We start from the raw sequence: 18,725 nt of genomic DNA on the forward strand, positions 1-18,725 counted from the left end.
AGCCCTTCCGTCGTTGTGTCCAATGCCGGTGACTTCCCACACGACACCTCGATCTGTCCATCGGTTTCCCTCGACCTTGCGCTTTGTTTTGACATCTTCAACAGCATCATCTCCTCTAATACCCTAGTTCATCCTTTGTGTTCAATCTTGTTACCGGAACTATAGATTGGTGCTTGTGGGTGACTAGTAGTGTTGATTACATCTTGTAGTTGATTACTATATGGTTTATTTGGTGGAATATTATATGTTCAGATCCAATATGCTATTTAATACCCCTCTGATCTTGAGCATGATTAACATTTGTGAGTAGTTACTTTTGTTCTTGAGGTCACAGGAGAAATCTTGTTGCAAGTAATCATGTGAATTTTATATGTGTTCGATAGTTTGATGGTATGTATGTTGTGATTCCCTTAGTGGTGTCATGTGAACGTCGACTACATGACACTTCACCATATTTGGGCCTAAGGGAATGCATTGTGGAGTAGTTATTAGATGATGGGTTGCGAGAGTGAAGCTTAAACCCTAGCTTATGCGCTATTCCGTAAGGGACCGATTGGATCCAAAAGTTTAATGCTATGGTTAGAATTTATTCTTAATACTTTTCTTATAGTTGCAGATGCTTGCGAGGGGGTTAATTATAAGTAGGAGGTTTGTTCAAGTAATAACAACACCTAAGCACCGATCCACCCACATATCAAATTATCAAAGTAGAGAACGCAAATCAAACCAACATGATGAAAGTGACTAGATGAAATTCCCGTGTACCCTCAAGAACAGTTTGCTTATCGTAAGAGATTTTTTTGGCCTGTCCTTTGCCTCAAAAGGATTGGTCTACCTTGCAGCACTTTTGTTACTATTATCGTTACTTGCTCGTATCTTGCTATCAAATTACTCGCTACTTGCAATTTCAGTGCTTACCGGCATTACCTTGCTGAAAACCACTTGTCATTTCCTTCTACTCTTCGTTGGGTTCGACACTCTTACTTATCGAAAGGACTACGATTGATCCCCTATACTTGTGGGTCATCAAGGCTCTTTTCCGGCGTCGTTGTTGGGGAGTGAAGCGCTCTTGGTAAGTGGAAATTGGTAAGGAAAAATTATGACTACGTGCTGAAATTTATTGTTACTTGTTACTATGGAAAACAATCCTTTGAGGGGTTTGTTCGGGGTATCTTCACCTCGACCGGAACCATAATTAGTTACCCCTCAACCTACTGCACCTACTGAAAATATTGAATATGAAATTCCTTCGGGTATGATAGAACAACTGCTAGCTAATCCTTATGCAGGAGATGGAACCGAACATCCTGACATGAACTTGATATATGTGGAAGAAATTTGTGAATTGTTTAAGCTTGCAAGTTTACCCTGAGATGAAGTTAAGAAGAAGTTTTTCCCTTTATATTTGAAGGGAAAAGCATTGGCATGGTATAGGCTATGCGATGATATTGAATCTTGAAATTGGAATTTATTGAAATTGGAGTTTCACCAAAAAATTATCCTATGCATCTAGTTTGTCGGGATCAGAATTATATATATAATTTTTGGCCTCGTGAAGGAGAAAGTATCGCTCTAACTTGGGGGAGGCTGAAGTCAATGTTATATTCATTCCCCAATCATGAGCTCTCAATAGAAATTATCATTCAGAATTTTTATGCTCGGCCTTCTCATGATGATCGATCCATGCTTGATACTTCTTGTACGGGTTCCTTTATGAAGAAGATATTGAATTCCGGTGGGATCTTTTGGAAAGAATTAAACGCAACTCTGAATATTGGGAACTCGGCGAAGGTAAAGAGTCGGGTATTAAGCTTAAGTATGATTGTGTTAAATCTTTTATGAATACCGATGCTTTCCAGAAGTTTAGCACTAAATATGGACTTGACTTTGAGATAGTAGCCTCCTTTTGTGAATCTTTTGCTACTCATGTTGATCTCCCTAAAGAGAAGTGGTTCAAATATCATCCACCTATTAAAGAAGAAATTAAAGAACCAGAAATAGCTAAAGATGAAACTATAATCTATAATGTTGATCCAGTTGTTCCTACTGCTTATATTGAAAAACCACCTTTCACTGTTAGGATAAAGGAACATGCTAAAGTTTCAACTATGGTCAATAAAAGTTATATTAGAACACCTAAACCAGCTGAAAATATCAAGGTAGAACCTAGTGTTGCTATGATTAAAGAACTCCTAGTTGAAAATATAGATGGGCATGTTATTTACTTCTGTGATGAAGCTACTAGAATTGCCAAACCCAATGAAAAAGATAAACATAGACCTATTGTTGGCATGCTTGTTGTCTCAGTTAAAATAGGATATCACTGTTATCATGGTTTATGTGACATAGGTGCTAGCGTGAGTGCTATTCCTTTTACCTTATATCAAGAAATTATGAATGACATAGCACCCGCTGAAATAGAAGACACAGATGTTGCTATTAAACTTAGTAATAGAGACACCATCACACCACTTGGGATTGTTAGAGATGTTGAAGTCTTGTGTGGGAAAATAAAATACCCTACTGATTTTCTTGTTCTTGGTTCCCCACAAGACGACTTTTGTCCCATTATCTTTGGTAGACCTTTCTTGAACACCGTTAATGCCAAAATAGATTATGAGAAAAAACTGTCGGTGTTAGATTTGGTGATGAGTCTCATGAATTTAATTTCTCCAAGTTTAATATAAAACCTCATAATAGAGAATTGCCTAGTAAGGATGAAATTATTGGTCTTGTCTCTATTGTTGTACCTCCTACTAATCCTTTAGAACAATATTTGCTAGACCATGAAAATGATATGCATATGCATGAAAGAAATGAAATAGATAAGATTTTCTTTGAACAACATCCTCTGCTTAAAAAAAATTTGCCTATTGAAACTCTAGGAGGTCCTCCTCCACCTAAAGGTGATTCTGTGTTTGAATTAAAACAATTGCCGGACACTTTGAAGTATGCTTATCTTGATGAGAAGAAGATATATCCTGTTATTATTAGTGCTAACCTTTCAGAACATGAAGAAGCAAGATTATTGAAAGTTCTAAGGAAGCACCGAGCTGCTATTGGATATACTCTTGATGATCTTAAGGGCATTAGTCCCACTCTATGTCAGCACAAGATTGATATGGAACCTGGTGCTAAACCCGTTGTTGATCAACAACGTCGGTTAAATCCAAAAATGAAAGAAGTGGTAAGAGCGGAAATATTAAAACTTCTGGAAGCGGGTATAATCTATCCTATAGCTGATAGTAGATGGGTAAGTCATGTTCATTGTGTTCCTAAGAAAGGAGGTATTACTGTTGTTCGTAATGATAAGAATGAACTTATTCCACAAAGAATTGTTACATGCTATAGAATGGTAATTGGTTTTAGTAAATTAAACAAAGCAACTAGAAAAGACCATTCCCCTAATGATAAGAATGAACTTATTCCACAAAGAATTGTTACATGCTATAGAATGGTAATTGATTTTAGTAAATTAAACAAAGCAACTAGAAAAGACCATTCCCCTCTTCCTTTTATTGATCAAATGCTAGAAAGATTATCTAAGCACACACATTTTTTTCTTCCTTGATGGATATTCTAGTTTTTCACAAATACCTGTTTCTCAACCTGATCAAGAAAATACCACTTTTACTTGTCCTTTTGGAACTTATGCTTATAGACGAATGCCTTTGGGTTTATGCAATGCACCTGCTACCTTTCAAAGATGTATGACTGCTATATTCTCTGAGTTTTGTGAAAAGATTGTTGAGGTTTTCATGGATGACTTTTCTGTTTATGGGAAGTATGTTGATGATTGTTTGAGCAATCTTGATCGAGTTTTGCAGAGATGCGAGCAAACAAATCTTGTCTTGAATTGGGAGAAGTGCCACTTTATGGTTAACGAAAGTATTGTTTTGTGCCATAAAATTTCTGAAAGTGGTATTGAGGTGGACAAAGCTAAGGTTGATGCAATTGAGAAAATACCATGTCCTAAAGATATGAAAGGTATTCATAGTTTCCTTGGTCATGTTGGTTTCTATAGGAGGTTTATTAAAGACTTCTCTAAAATTTCTAGGCCTCTCACAAATCTTTTGCAAAAGGATATTCCATTTGTTTTTGATGATGACTGTTTAGAAGCCTTTGAAACACTCAAGAAAGCCTTAATTTCTGCACCTATTATTCAACCACCTGATTGGAACTTGCCTTTTGAAATTATGTGTGATGCTAGTAATTATGCTGTTGGTGCTATTCTAGGACAAAGAGTTGATAAGAAACTGAATGTTATTCATTATGCTAGTAAAACTCTAGACGGTGCTCAACGAAATTATGCTACTACTGAAAAAGAATTCTTAGCAGTGGTGTTTGCTTGTGATAAATTCAGATCTTACATTGTTGATTCTAAAGTTATTGTTCACACTGATCATGCTGCTATAAAATATCTTACGAAAAAGAAAGATGCTAAACCTAGACTCATTAGGTGGGTTCTCTAGCTGAAAGAACTTGATTTGCACATCACTGATAGAAAAAGGAGCGGAGAACCCCGTAGCTGATAACTTGTCTAGGCTTGAAAATAATCTTGATGACCCACAACCTATTAATGATAGTTTTCCTGATGAGTAGTTAGCTGCAATAAATGTTGCTCACAACACTCCTTGGTATGCTGACTATGCTAATTACATTGTTGCTAAATATTTACCACCTAGTTTTACATATCAACAAAAGAAAAAAAATTCTTCTATGATTTAAGACATTACTTTTGGGATGACCCACATCTTTATAAAGAAGGAGTAGATGGTATTATTAGACGATGTGTACCCGAGCATGAACAGGGACAAATCCTACGGAAATGTCACTCTAAAGCTTATGGAGGACATCATGCGGGAGACAGAACTGCTCACAAGGTATTGCAATCTGGATTTTATTGTCCTACTCTCTTCAAGGATGCTCGTAAGTTTGTCTCATCTTGTGATGAATGTCAAAGAATAGGTAATATCGGTAAGCGTCAAGGAATTCCTATGAATTATTCACTTTCTATTGAACCATTTGATGTTTTGGGTTTTGATTACATGGGACCTTTTCCTTCCTCTAATGGGTATACACATATCTTGGTTGCTGTTGATTATGTTACTAAGTGGGTAGAAGCTATTACAACTAGTAGTGCTGATCATGACACGTATATTAAAATGCTTAAGGAAGTTATTTTCCCAAGGTTTGGAGTCCCTAGATATTTAATGACTGATGGTGGTTCACACTTTATTCATGGTGCTTTTCATAAAATGCTTGCCAAGTATGATGTTAACCATAGAACTGCATCACCCTATCATCCTCAGTCTAGTGGTCAAGTTGAACTTAGCAATAGAGAAATAAAATTAATTTTACAAAAGACTGTTAATAGGTCTCGAAAGAATTGGTCTAAGAAATTAGATGATGCACTTTGGGCTTATAGAACATCATATAAAAATCCTATGGGTATGTCTCCTTATAAAATGGTTTATGGAAAAGCTTGTCATTTGCCTCTTGAGTTAGAACATAAAGCATATTGGGCAATTAAAGAACTCACGTTACAAAAAAAGACACATCCATGACATTTTGGGCAATTAAAGAACATAAAGCATTTGCCTCTTGAGTCAGGAGGGGTGTAGAAATAAAAAGGAATCATAAAATGTCTTGCCACGGTGATTCAAAAGAGTGACCTCAACTAGCCAGAGGCACATGTAGCGCTAGAAGGATGGGCACGTATAGGGACATGTACCACTCCTTAGTCTACCCGCGTAGCCTTTTAGTTTAGTCTACCTAGCCGTCTAATCAACTGCGTGCAGGCCACTTCTCCCATTTACTTCTCCATCGGGAACCGATTTTCCTCAGCTTCTTCACTACTCCTTCATCTTCATTTGCATCCAAACCGCACTACATTCACATTGTTTTAACCTCTTCACATCCTCCTGGAGTAATTCCAAAGCCCCTTTAAATAATCATCTTCTTCAGTTAGACTAGCCATCTAATCCTAATTCTCCAAACCATAGCCCTTTGGTCCAGCAGTTCCAAATGGAGAAAGAGATCGAGATGCAGGTTTTTAGCGTCCAACATGTCCTCGTCGATGGCTCATTGAGCATAGTTGCCACAGTCATCGACCACCTAAGGGTTGTTCGGAAATGGATCAACAATGTATCCAACTCCCTCCAAAAGATGGAGATGAAGGTCATCGGTCTCGACGCAGAGTACACGAAGCGTGCCACTGGGAAGATCCAACACGCCGTCGTCTTTCAGCTGTGCCTCGAAGATGATGTTTTGGTGTACCACATCATACACGCACCCTCCATACCAGGTGAGCTTCACGATTTCTTGTCTCGGGAGGACATATACTTCTGTGGGGCAGCCATCGCAGGGGACAAGCAGAAGTTGGAGCCGTACAACCTTGATTTGAAAAGCATAGCTGACATACAAACCAATATAAAAATTCCTGGAGAAGATTGTGATAAACCGACACCATCCCTATTCGACGTAGCAAATTTTGTGCTTGGAACAAATCTTCAAAAGGGTGATGAGACACTGGCATTAAGGTCATCTGGATGGGAGAATTATCCCTTGACGTACGAGCAGATAAAATATGCTGCCTCGATGCCCGTGTGAGTTTCGAGATAGCTGCAAGGTCCAGAGAGCTTGCTGCGTAGCCGTCACCCACAGAAAATGAGAACAAGAAGAAGAAGAAGAAGTTGCACCAGCAGCAGGGCATTGTGGATAGATGAACTATGTCCTCTCTTTTAAAAAATATTATCTCTCTGTGTATATTGATATAGATGGACTATTTCGATGGTGTGCATGTCTTTGAAACAAGTAGTAGCGTGGGTCCGCTTGACTATAAGGAACTATTTATCACCCTAGCTTTCTCTACTACTACTCCTTCCAGTGATAGGTATGCAATGCATGTGTTCATAGACATGACAGCTTGTCCATGGAAGTTCAACTACGACGACCATCACGTTTCATCCACTGCCACTCGCGATTCCCACGATGTCGCTCCAACCCACGACACCACGTCCCCCGACATGCGCCTCACCCCTCTCAGACGCACTGCCCCTCTGCCTTTGTGTGCTTGACATGTGGACCACCTGAAATGCGACGAGCATCAAGTTTCTACCACAGCCACACGTGATTCCCACAATGCCGCTCGAACCCATGATACAACATGTCCCCCAACCTGCAGCTCACCCCTCTCGGCCTCACTGCCCCTCTGCCTTCGGGAGCATTACATGTGGACCAGCCACCTATCGGGTCCACATGTTATTGACTCAAAGGCAGGTGTAGTAAGGTGCTGAAGCTCAGTCCCGAGGGCCCCGAGAGGGAAATGTAACTCCTGCGCCAAGCCTTGTGGTGCTACCGCTGCACGAACTCGTGCCAAACTCGAGATTTGTTTCTTTGCTATACATGCACACAACGATTTAATGGACATTGTAATCTCAACATGTGATGGGAGCTCTAAATTTGAATTTGAAACTTATAAAATGAAAAAAATCGAAACAAATAAACTGGGAGAGAGGGAGTATACCGTAGGATGTGTCCCATACGAAAAAAGTCCCCTAGTTTGTCACCGTGAAGATGCGGTTAGAAAGGAGCACAACGTCTTCGTACTCGTACGGCAACAAATTGGCCACAGACAGCATGGTCCACCTTTTCCCACCATGTGCAAGGTTCGTGCTATCTTCTTCAATCTCACTGTGGTTCCATTGTACCAATTCAGGCGGTGGCCCATTGCATGGCTGATCCCAATGTTGGACAAAGGTTCTACAGGAACGGTGTCACCGTTGTAAATGTTGTGCAAATTAATGTTGGTACCCTCCCGTACATATGCAAGCCAATCTCCACTTGCACCGAGCCTAACCTGTGAAACAGTGGGCAGGGGGAGAATTAGGAAATGGACATGGAAGTAGTCTTTAGAATGCATTTACTACGTGATCAAACTCATCTAACCCGCTCATCGGACAAAATCCGAGTGCCCCTCAACGTCGGCATCTCAAGGGGCGTCAACCTGCAACTACGGCCACGCCGCGCTGGAGAGACCCCCAAGGAAACATCCTCGTGCGTTCACGGAACATCAAGATGCATTTGTACGAGTAGTTTATCTTATGAGAGAAAAGGATGAATGAGGGAAGGCCTTATTTGCAAATGTGGAGAGGGGTGTAGGTATCTTTTTGCAAAATTGCCATAATTTTCTTCCTATCCGTCAGATATAAATCGGACGACCTATATTGCAGGATGGCAGGCACACCATCATCACCAACTTTGTTTTTTATAAGACTAACAAGATGCCCTTCCGTTGCACGGAACATCAAGATCTTGTGGGAGAAAAGGATGAACGAAGGAAGGCCTTATCTGCAAATGTGGAGAGGAGTGCGGGTAAATTGTCATAGTTTCCTTCCTATCCGTTAGATATAGATCGGACGGCCTATATTACAGGATGGTAGGCACACCATCATCACCAAGTCTACTTTTTATAAGAGTAGACAGATTCTTTAAGTCCATGGCCAATACCCCAATTGGTCCTATACATATGACCTGCGATTAGGAAAATAATAGGAATAGCTAAATGTTGGTGTGCAATATCAGTCAGCCAGAGACCACCGGTTACTGGATCTAGTCCTCCACGAAAAGTCAGAAATTCCACGTATTTGGACCAATTTAAAGTGAAAAAGGGGTTGCTCCTTCGGCAAAACTAGGATAAAGTTGAGCCAAAAGGTCCTGATTCAAGATAAATTCATGAGGAAGTGGTATCTCTTTAGGATCCACCCCAGCGTCAAGAAATTGGTTAATTGGTAAAGATACATGAATTTGGTGCCCCGCCCAAGAAAGAGAAGATAGGTCTATTTTCATTCGTGTAGAACTGCTACCTCGTTAACGAACTTACTCAAAGAGTGCTATAAAGCAGAGTCTAAGAAAGCCGTCCTGTTATTATTTTCTTAACCTCAGAAAGTCTCACGCGGGGGGCACCTCACATCGCACTAAATCACTACTATTAGGCCCTTCATATCATTCCACAATCCAAAGGAAAAAGAGTATCCTATGAAGGAAATCATATCTGATCTATCACCTTCCTCGTATCGATGCTTGCCACCGTGTCACTAGGTTGTTCATAGCTCTTTGCTTAGCTTAATGGATCACCCAACTGTATTCCAGGATGTGTGCATTCCACAATCCCTTAAGGAAGAGGTTCACTATAGCCTTGCTTGTTAATGGGTTTCTGACTTCACAGTAGAGTGCTAGACTAGGGATAAGCTGGATATTGACTTCTTTCCAAGAGCTCCATTAGCCCTGCTTAGCCATACATCAGCTCTACCATTACTATACGCATTCTACCTATGCTTTTATCGAAAGAAAGAAGAAAGGTTGGATGGTTGATCCACACAAATAAGAGATATGTAGGCCCAACCTTCAATTGCAGAGAATAGCAAGCCACCTTTGCTGAATAGATGTATAGAGGAAAAGGGTGACCCACATCGCAAGGGCTTTCTGATTGTGTGAATCAGAGCCCAAGACAAGATCAATTTATTAGGAGACAGGTATCGATGCTTGCCAGCAGGAGAAAGATCACTAGGTTCAGTCTCTGATTTGATCAATAGGGTTCCCTAGGTACATTCCGTTTTCTGGAAATCCAACAGGGATAGTAGCTGCCTTTTCCAGGGCAAAAAAAATAAGTTAGGCTATCTAAGATTTGCTCTATTTTCCAGCTTTTTGGAGTGAAAACAAGGAGGGACTTGTGATTGGTTTTCTACAGGGAAGAGAGATACCAAGCCATGCACTTCCCCTACTAACTATTGAACACAGAAGGCAAGGTGACCTAGAACAATTATTTCACTTATTTATAGTTTAAGAAGGACCTTGTGTGCGGTTCAAAACTCCTGGTGCTTAGAGATGCGGTTCACTACAACAGTGGTAAGAAAAGCAAGAAAACAGGTATCAAGAGATGGAAGTGAAAGAAGAACTGTAGATCGACTAGTGGTTTGGGTCTTGCCTTTTAGGATTCAGATTCCTATTGAATTGACTTTGCCTTTGCCGAGGATCAGAAACCGAGCCCTTTGATTTGATCTAGTGAGTGATGTTACAAGCAGAAACCTCGACAAGTTGAATCCGGTACCAAAACAAGGATGACATTGTTGAATATATTCTTCTTTCCTGTGCTTTGCCTTTCCCGTTTTCCGTACCTTTCGTAGTAGTTACTCTCCACTAGAAACATGATTCATGAATTCAAAGGTATCGCTAATTTCATTTCTATGGAAATATAGGGATGAAAGTTTCGCTTCTACTGATTTCGATTGCACATCTAATGAAAACATATGCACATGAATGTTCAAAAGCAAGGCTATCCCCTTTGCCATTACCGAACCAGGGTTAAGTGAGGCTGTTCAAACTTCATGGCCTTCACTATCAGATGTATATGAGTAAAATCAGACATCAGTATCACAACCTAGCGTTATTCAAATCTTCCATTGATCCAAGCGATTTTGGGAAGGACCCAACATTCTCGCACAGAAGGCCAGGCCTTGAGTTTCTAGCCGACTCATATAAGTCAGGGTGTCAACTTTTTTAGGTGACGTATCTTTCTCTCTGATGTTCTCCGTGGTCTCAAAGGATGATCAGTCAAATAGCGGCATTGGTAAATAAAAAGAAGAAGTTTACATGCCGGGTGCATACTTCAGTGCTACTAATTAGCGACTTTTTTGCCCTTTACCTACACCATGTAGATCGGAGGATTACACAAAATCCCATTGGTGTGTTTCAGACAGCTAGGTTATTCAAGAAACTTGGAATACCAACTCCAATGGTTGGCTTGCTGAATCAACATATGGATTACTTCATTGAATTTCTCGGCCTGAGCTCTTGTGATTGGTCCACTTGGCAGGTGGAGTGGATCCTTAGCAGGTTCATGTGTTCGTTGTTTACGCAGCTCTTCTGTTGGATCACGTAGCCCCTCCGTTGGATTATGTTGCTCTGCCCTTGGATTACTTGAGTCATTTCTAGGCTTACTTAGCTGCTCCGCAACATGTTGGTTACTTGATCCTTCGCTTTGTTTACTTAGGAGCCCAATACTTATTGGTTGGGAAAATTACCTTCAAAGGAAAATGATCCTCCCACTGGACCCAAAAACCCATATATTCCCATGGGAATGGGTGGTACTGAACAAGCAGGCAGACCCAACGTAGTTTATCTTTACTGCAATCCTGGTTAGGTAAAAGGAATTCCGCATCAGCGGGTACATGATTAGTTACAACCAACGGAAAGACTTATTGAAATAATAGGGAATTTCCTCATCCAGTCCACTCCTAGGACTACATCATATGCTCCCAATGAGGGAGTCCTGGATTAGGGGATCCTCGGACAACCAGACTATATACTTTGGCTGGACTGTTGGACTTTGAAGATACAAGATTGAAGACTTCGTCCCGTGTCCGGATGGGACTCTCCTTTGCGTGGAAGGCAAGCTTGGCGATTCGGATATGTAGATCTCCTCCCTTGTAACCGACTCTGTGTAACCCTAGCCCCTCCGGTGTCTATATAAACCGGAGGGTTTTAGTCCGTAGGACAACAACAATCATACCATAGGCTAGCTTCTAGGGTTTAGCCTCTTTGATCTCGTGGTAGATCAACTCTTGTAATACTCATATCATCAAGATCAATCAAGCAGGAAGTAGGGTATTACCTCCGTCGAGAGGGCCCGAACCTGGGTAAACATTGTGTCCCCTGCCTCCTGTTACCATCCGCCTTAGACGCACAGTTTGGGACCCCCTACCCGAGATCCGCCGGTTTTGACACCGACATTGGTGCTTTCATTGAGAGTTCCACCGTGCCGTCACGGTAAGGCCTGATGGCTCGCCTTGTTGTCAGGGACAACGTTACCTATGGGGGAGACCTGGCTGTAGGCCAAACTCTCCGATTAGGCAGCTTCATCGTGCTGCCCCATCGGCCGTCGCGCCGACGATGATTTCTGGGTCATCAAAAACCGCCTCCACGTCGGCTCGGGATTCACCGAGAAGATGGATCCAATGGAGCTCTCTTCTTTGAACAAGCTCTTGGATCGCATCGCTGCCTTGGGATCCGCTATGGACTATGATCGGATCGGGCTTAAACCCGACCAAAGGGAGATTAACTCTCCGCCGGTTACCCATCAGATAGTGGTGGTGGAGGAGCGATGCAGCAATTCTTCCTCTATTTTGAGAACAAACTATGTCCGGATTCCCGAGCTCTCTGAGCCGGATACCCGTCTACGGGAGGACATGGCCCAAGCTTCGAACCTGGAATTGAACAGCGGGCTAGTACCGTTGGGCAACGTCCTAGAGCCCGAACTACCAAGCTCGGAAACTCCTTTGGGTCTCAGACCGGGCCAGGGTTTGGACTTAAATCTACCCACCCACCCTCACATAAGTGATCTTTCCCATATTAGACAAGGGCCCCAAGAGACAGTACATCACTATTGGGCCAGATTCCTCCTTGCAATAAGCAAGGCGAAGGACTATCACGAGGAAGACGCAATTTCATTCTTTTGCAAAAATTGCACCGACAAGGGAATCCTCAAAGCCATAAGTCGCCGTGATATAACACACTTCGTTGACTTGGCGTCCATAGTACGGAAGTACTATGCGATGGAAAGCACTTGGAAATCCCAAACACAATTCTGGGATCCTCCGGCTCTAACTAAACCCTCTGTCCAAACTAAAAGGGTGTACTCTCTTAAGTCACCCAATCCAATTACAAAGAAGCGACAACCCACTATAGGGCGTGGAACCGTATTGGAGGGATGGCTCAATGAGCCATGCAAAATTCATAGTACATCGGATACCATGCCAACACACAGCCTTAGAGCATGTTGGATACTCCGGCAGGTGGCTAGGAGAGGCGAGGACCTCCCCGTCAATAATACCGCAGAGCACCCTCCCGCGGAAAATAACAATACAGTACTGACAGTCTTTGAGACTTTCGCCTCAAACAATAGGCGCAAGCGGGCACTTCGCAGCCTCGCCGAAGTTTGCCACGTTGCAACGATAAATCCATGGAACGACACGGCCATAACCTTCAACGCCAGTGACGAACCTCAATTCCGCACATCCCGAGCTCCAGCCGCTTTGGTCCTTAGTCCAATTGTGGATGGCTTCCGGCTTACTAAAGTACTCATGGACGGTGGCAGCGGATTAAACCTCATCTATGAGGAGACTCTTCAAAAAATGGAAATAGACAAGATCCGCATTGAGCACAGCAGCACGACCTTCAGAGGAATCATCCCTAGTCGGGAGGCACGATGTGCGGGAAAAATCACACTAGATGTGGTATTCGGCACGCCGGAGAATTACAGGTCCGAACAAATCACATTCCAAGTGGCCCCGTTTAGTAGCGGATACCACGCCCTTTTAGGGCGAGAGGCATTCACGATCTTCCAAGCTATACCCCATTACGGGTACATGAAGCTCAAGATGCCCGGGCCCAATGGAATTATCACTCTAGCTAGTGATCCGGACATAGCACTCCGCGCCGAAAACAAAACCGCCACACTGGCTCTCGAAGCGTTATCCGAAGCCCTCACGGCCGAAGAACTAACTGCGCTGCGCTCTACAGTGGACATGGACGACGTGATATTCGACAAAAGACCCAAGTCCACCTCTTTTAAACCAACAGACGAAATAGTCAAATTCCAGGTCCACCCAACGGACCCTTCAAAAACAGCATCCATCAGGGCACGGCTGAACCCCACAACAGACGCCGCACTGCGGGAGTTCTTACGCGAGAATTGGGACATCTTTGCCTGACATCCTTCAGATATGCCAGGCATCCCACGCAGGCTGGCCGAACATAGCCTAAACATTCTAAAGGGATACAAGCTAGTCAAGCAAACTCTTCGGCGTTTCTCCGAACCCAAGCGACAAGCCATGGGAGAATAACTAGCCAAGTTACTCGAGGCCGGATTCATTAGAGAAATAAAACATCCGGACTGGCTAGCATACCTGGTGATGGTACCAAAGAAGGACAAATCCTGGTGCCCATGTGTCGATTTTAAGGACCTTAACAAGGCTTGCCCCAAGGATCCCTTCCCCCTCCCCTGCATCGATCAAATTATTGATGCTACCGCGGGACACGACTCGTTGTGTTTCCTCGACGCATACTCCGGATACCATCAAATCAAGATGGCGGAGCCCGACTGTCGGTGTCAAAACCGGCGGATCTCGGGTAGGGGGTCCCGAACTGTGCGTCTAAGGCGGATGGTATCAGGAAGCAGGGGACACGATGTTTTACCCAGGTTCGGGCCCTCTTGATGGAGGTAATACCCTACGTCCTGCTTGATTGTTCTTGATGATATGAGTATTACAAGAGTTGATCTACCACGAGATCGTAGAGGCTAAACCCTAGAAGCTAGCCTATGGTATGATTGTATCTTGTCCTACGGACTAAACCCTCCGGTTTATATAGACACCGGAGGGGGCTAGGGTTACACAAGGTCGGTTACAAGGGAGGAGATATACATATCCGTATTGCCTAGCTTGCCTTCCATGCCAAGTAGAGTCTCATCCGGACATGGGACGAAGTCTTCAATCTTGTATCTTCATGGTCCAATAGTCCGGCCAAAGTATATAGTCCGGCTGTCCGGAGACCCCCTAATCCAGGACTCCCTCAGTAGCCCCTGAACCAGGCTTCAATGACAATGAGTCCGGCGCGCAGTATTGTCTTTGGCATTGCAAGGCGGGTTCTTCTCCAAATACTTCATGGAAGATTTTTGAACACAAGGATAGTGTCCGGTTCTGCAAAACAAGTTCCACACCCCACCGTAGAGAGAATAATATTTCCATAAATCTAATCTGCTGACACGTTTTGGCAGCACAACATCACGTCACGGCCCAGTCCTTATCTGAACCATTTTTCTCAACCAGCACTGCGCATATTGCGAGGCAGTTTTTCTGTCACGTCTTGTCAAAGCAGAGACCATGTCCCCCTTATTACGTGATTCTCATCAATACGGACGTGGGTAACACATCCGTGCCATCAATTACGACGCCTGGGGAATAAGCGGTTTTACCAGGCAAGTGGGGAGACGCATTGCCTCTTCCGCCCTTATAAAGGGACAAGGATTTACTCTTTTCACCCACGCCTTCTTCCTCCTTGCTTACCCATTCCCGCACACTCGAGCTCTAGCGCCGAAGCTCGCGTTATTCTTCTCAAACCACTCCAAGCATGTCCGGAGCAGGAGGCAAGTGGATGGTCTCCTCCATCACGGAGGAGAACATCAAAAAGTTACGGGAAGCCGGATATCTGGCCGCGAATATCGCGCACCAGCTGCCAGATGCGGGGCAGATCATCCCAACGCCCGAACCCCATGAGAGGGTAGTTTTTCTTACCCATTTTGTCGGTGGACTGGGATTTCCCCTCCACCCGTTTGTCCGCGGGCTCATATTCTACTACAGGCTGATTTTCATGATCTGCCCCCCAATTTCATCCTCAACATCTTGGCGTTTATCGTCATGTGCGAGGCCTTCCTCCGCATCAAGCCCCATTTCGGCCTGTGGCTGAGTACCTTCAATGTCAAACTGAAGGTGGTGGCCGGACAGCAAGCGGAGTGCGGAGGCGCCATGGTGGGAAAGATGCCTAATGTCACCTGGCTTGAAGGCTCCTATGTGGAGACCATAAAGGGGTGGCAATCGGGGTGGTTCTACATCACCGAGCCGCGCGACACCAACTGGGTGGCGGTCCCTGAATTCCGAGAATCACCACACGGCTCACCTCTTGGAAAGAGAAGGGCCTGTCCTGGGGTTCCTCAATAGAGCTGACCGGACTCCAGACCTGCATCAAGAACATGATGAGCAAGAAAATTAAGCTCGTCAACATGTTCCAGGGCATGCTCTTCCGCCAGATTCTCCCGTGTCAACAACGGACATTCAACTCGTGGGAGTTCAACCCGGCCAAGCACCAGACGTTGTGAGATCTCTATGGCACGACGCACGAGGACGTCTGGAGGGTGCTGTTTAAGGGCGCCGAGGTACCTCCTTCCCTCACCGAGGACCGCGGACTCAGCGCAAAGCGCCGCGCCAATCTGGTAAATTTTTATATTTCACAGGGTATCTATTTGCCCCAGTTTAATCATGTGCATGATCTAAGCCTTCCATGCCTTTAACAGGACCGGGTGAAGACAGCGGAGCAGATCGATTGCCCCGCCCCCTGCCGGAAGATGCTGCCAATGCTCTCCTGACGGAGATGCTGGTTCCGGCACCTTACGAGGTGCCGGTGAAGAAGGCCAAGAAGAAGGCCGCGGGGACCCGAAAGGGTCTCCGGCGCAAGGTTGTATCAGACTCATCGTCTGATAACTCCGACGCGCCCTCCTCCCACGAAAACGAGGAGGAGGAAGAGGAAAGTTCTCCCCCCAGCCGGGGGAGACAAGAAAAGGAAGGCCGATCCAACCGGGGAGGCCGAAGGGTCCAAGAAGGGCAGGACCCTCCCTCCAGACTGCTCCACGACGGCCGCCTACAGCGGCGATGAGTGGCTACCCAGGGTCAAGCCCCTGGCGAAGTCGTAAGTATCCATACACCATAGTAATTCATGGTATGTTTTACTGCGCTGCTTCTCCTCATGCCGAACATGATTATGCAGTCCGTCCCGAGCTCATCTCGACGTATCTTCGTCGAGCGGTTCGTTGGACTCGTCGGATATGAACATCGGTTCTCTTCCGACCGCCTCCACCCCTCGCCCTACGGACAACGCCAAGGTGTTGTCTCAAAAGGCACCGAGCCAAGGGGAGGTGGTCTTGGAGGCGTCTCGAGGCGACCTCCCAGACCCTGGGTACCAAGGGAGCGAGGCTCTTACGGGCTCCGAGTTCGGCCCCCATCCGAACACTGCGCCGAAACCTTCGATGGTTCCGGACTCTGGCAGGCGGTCCCCTGTTAAGGGGGGCCAACCACCCGTGCCGGTGTCCTCTATCCATCCAAAAGCACCAGACAACTTGCTGGAAGCACTTCGCAGCACTTCCATCGACGACGAGCACCGCACTATCATGAGTGCGGTGATCGAGAAGGTTCGGTCCACCAAAAACGGGCTGACCGAGGCTTGCGCCAGCCTCCTAACAGGCTTTGAGGTAAGCAATCAAAATATATATAAGAAAATATTACCGCATAGATAGTAGCCCCTGATGCTCTGTTCGACGTTCGAGAAGAAATGCCGAATAGAGGATCAAATGATGAGTTAGGAGTCTAATAAGAATATGTCTATGTGTAAGTGCGGGCTTCCCTGCTGGCCGCTGCCGCACATACTGCAGAGGTCTCTGCACTGAAGCAAGACCTGGAGCGGTCCGAGAACGAGCTTGGCCTTATCAAGAGGCAGCTCGAGGAGAGCAAAGGTAAGCAATACCTTGTCTACGCTTTTGAAAAGAAGTTCGTTTGTAAAATAATAGGATCACCATGAATTTGTCAGGGGCCACGACCGAGGTGGCGACCCTGAAGAAGGCGCTGTCCGAGGCCGAAGACAAAGCGGCCAAGGAACGCATCGAGCGGGAGAAGCAAGAAGCCCGAGTGGGCGAGGTGCAGCAAGAGCTCGAGGCTCTCGCCAAAAAACATGAGTCCTTGGAGCTCGACTCTAAGACGCGAGAGTCCGAGCTCGCACAGGCACTTGAAAGCGCCCGGAGCGCCAAGGCTGAAGCCCACATGGCCCTCCAGGAAATTTATGCGGTGAAGAAGATAGCAGCGGGTAAGGCATTCATTATGCAAAGCAAGCATGTCAAGGAAACTTTCCTTTTTCTTACCCGAGTTTGGAGCTCTCCAGGAGCGTTCGCAGATCTTCCCCGTAGTGTACTGGATGCCGCGGAGTTTTACCGAGCTGAGGAGGGGAGCTCAACGGAGAAGTTGTTCTGGTCTCAGTATACTGGGACCAAACACCCAATGCCCTTGAGCGACCAGCTGAAGCAATTGGTCGAGCTTCACAAGGCGGCCGAACAGGCCATGAGGGCCCTTATAGTCCGGATGTGGCATGGCGAGCCCTAGTCCGACAGCTACTTCGGTCTGGTGAGGTGGCTTGTGGAGGCCTGCCCACGACTTGAAGTCATAAAGCGGTCAGCCTGCATCGAGGGTGCGCGCAGGGCTTTTGCCCGGGCGAAGGTGCACTAGGCGAAGCTGGACGCCGTGAAGCTGGTGAAGGAGGGGCTGCCGGAGGGCAAGGAGCATCGCCACCCCGAGATGTACTATGAGAGTGCCCTGAAGGGTTCCCGCCTTGTGGCTGATGAATGTGCCAGGGATGTAATTTTTGAATGAACATGCTCATGTGATCCTGTAACGTGAAACAAGTTCATCTACGCTATGCAACGCTTTTTTAATTTAAAATATTACCTTCTGTGCTGCCATTTATAATATCCGAGAGTTGGCCAGTCATCGGCTTCTACCCCCATGTAGCTAGTATTGGGGTGTTCGGGATAAACCTGAGCACTCTTTACCCCAATTTTGGGTCCTTCAAGGGAGGTGTTCAGCGCAACGAACCAGGCAATCGGACTATAAGGCTTTATCACTCTCACTTAGCCATAGAAGTCTACAATTTTAAACTTTGGCGAAGCCCCTAGTGTTCGGAAGGCCAAATTTGGGGCGCTATACTCACCTAAGCCGGACAAGGACGGCTCCTCGCCCAAAGCGGAAAAATTCTTTAAGGACTTAAGACCTCTCGAACAGCGACCAGTCTCTCGCCTTATCATGACAGCCAGTTTTCGGCTTTCTCTACTGAGGCGCTCGTCCGGAAGA

Source organism: Triticum urartu, chromosome 4 (genome assembly GCF_003073215.2).
Source record: "Triticum urartu cultivar G1812 chromosome 4, Tu2.1, whole genome shotgun sequence".
NCBI lineage: Eukaryota > Viridiplantae > Streptophyta > Magnoliopsida > Poales > Poaceae > Triticum > Triticum urartu.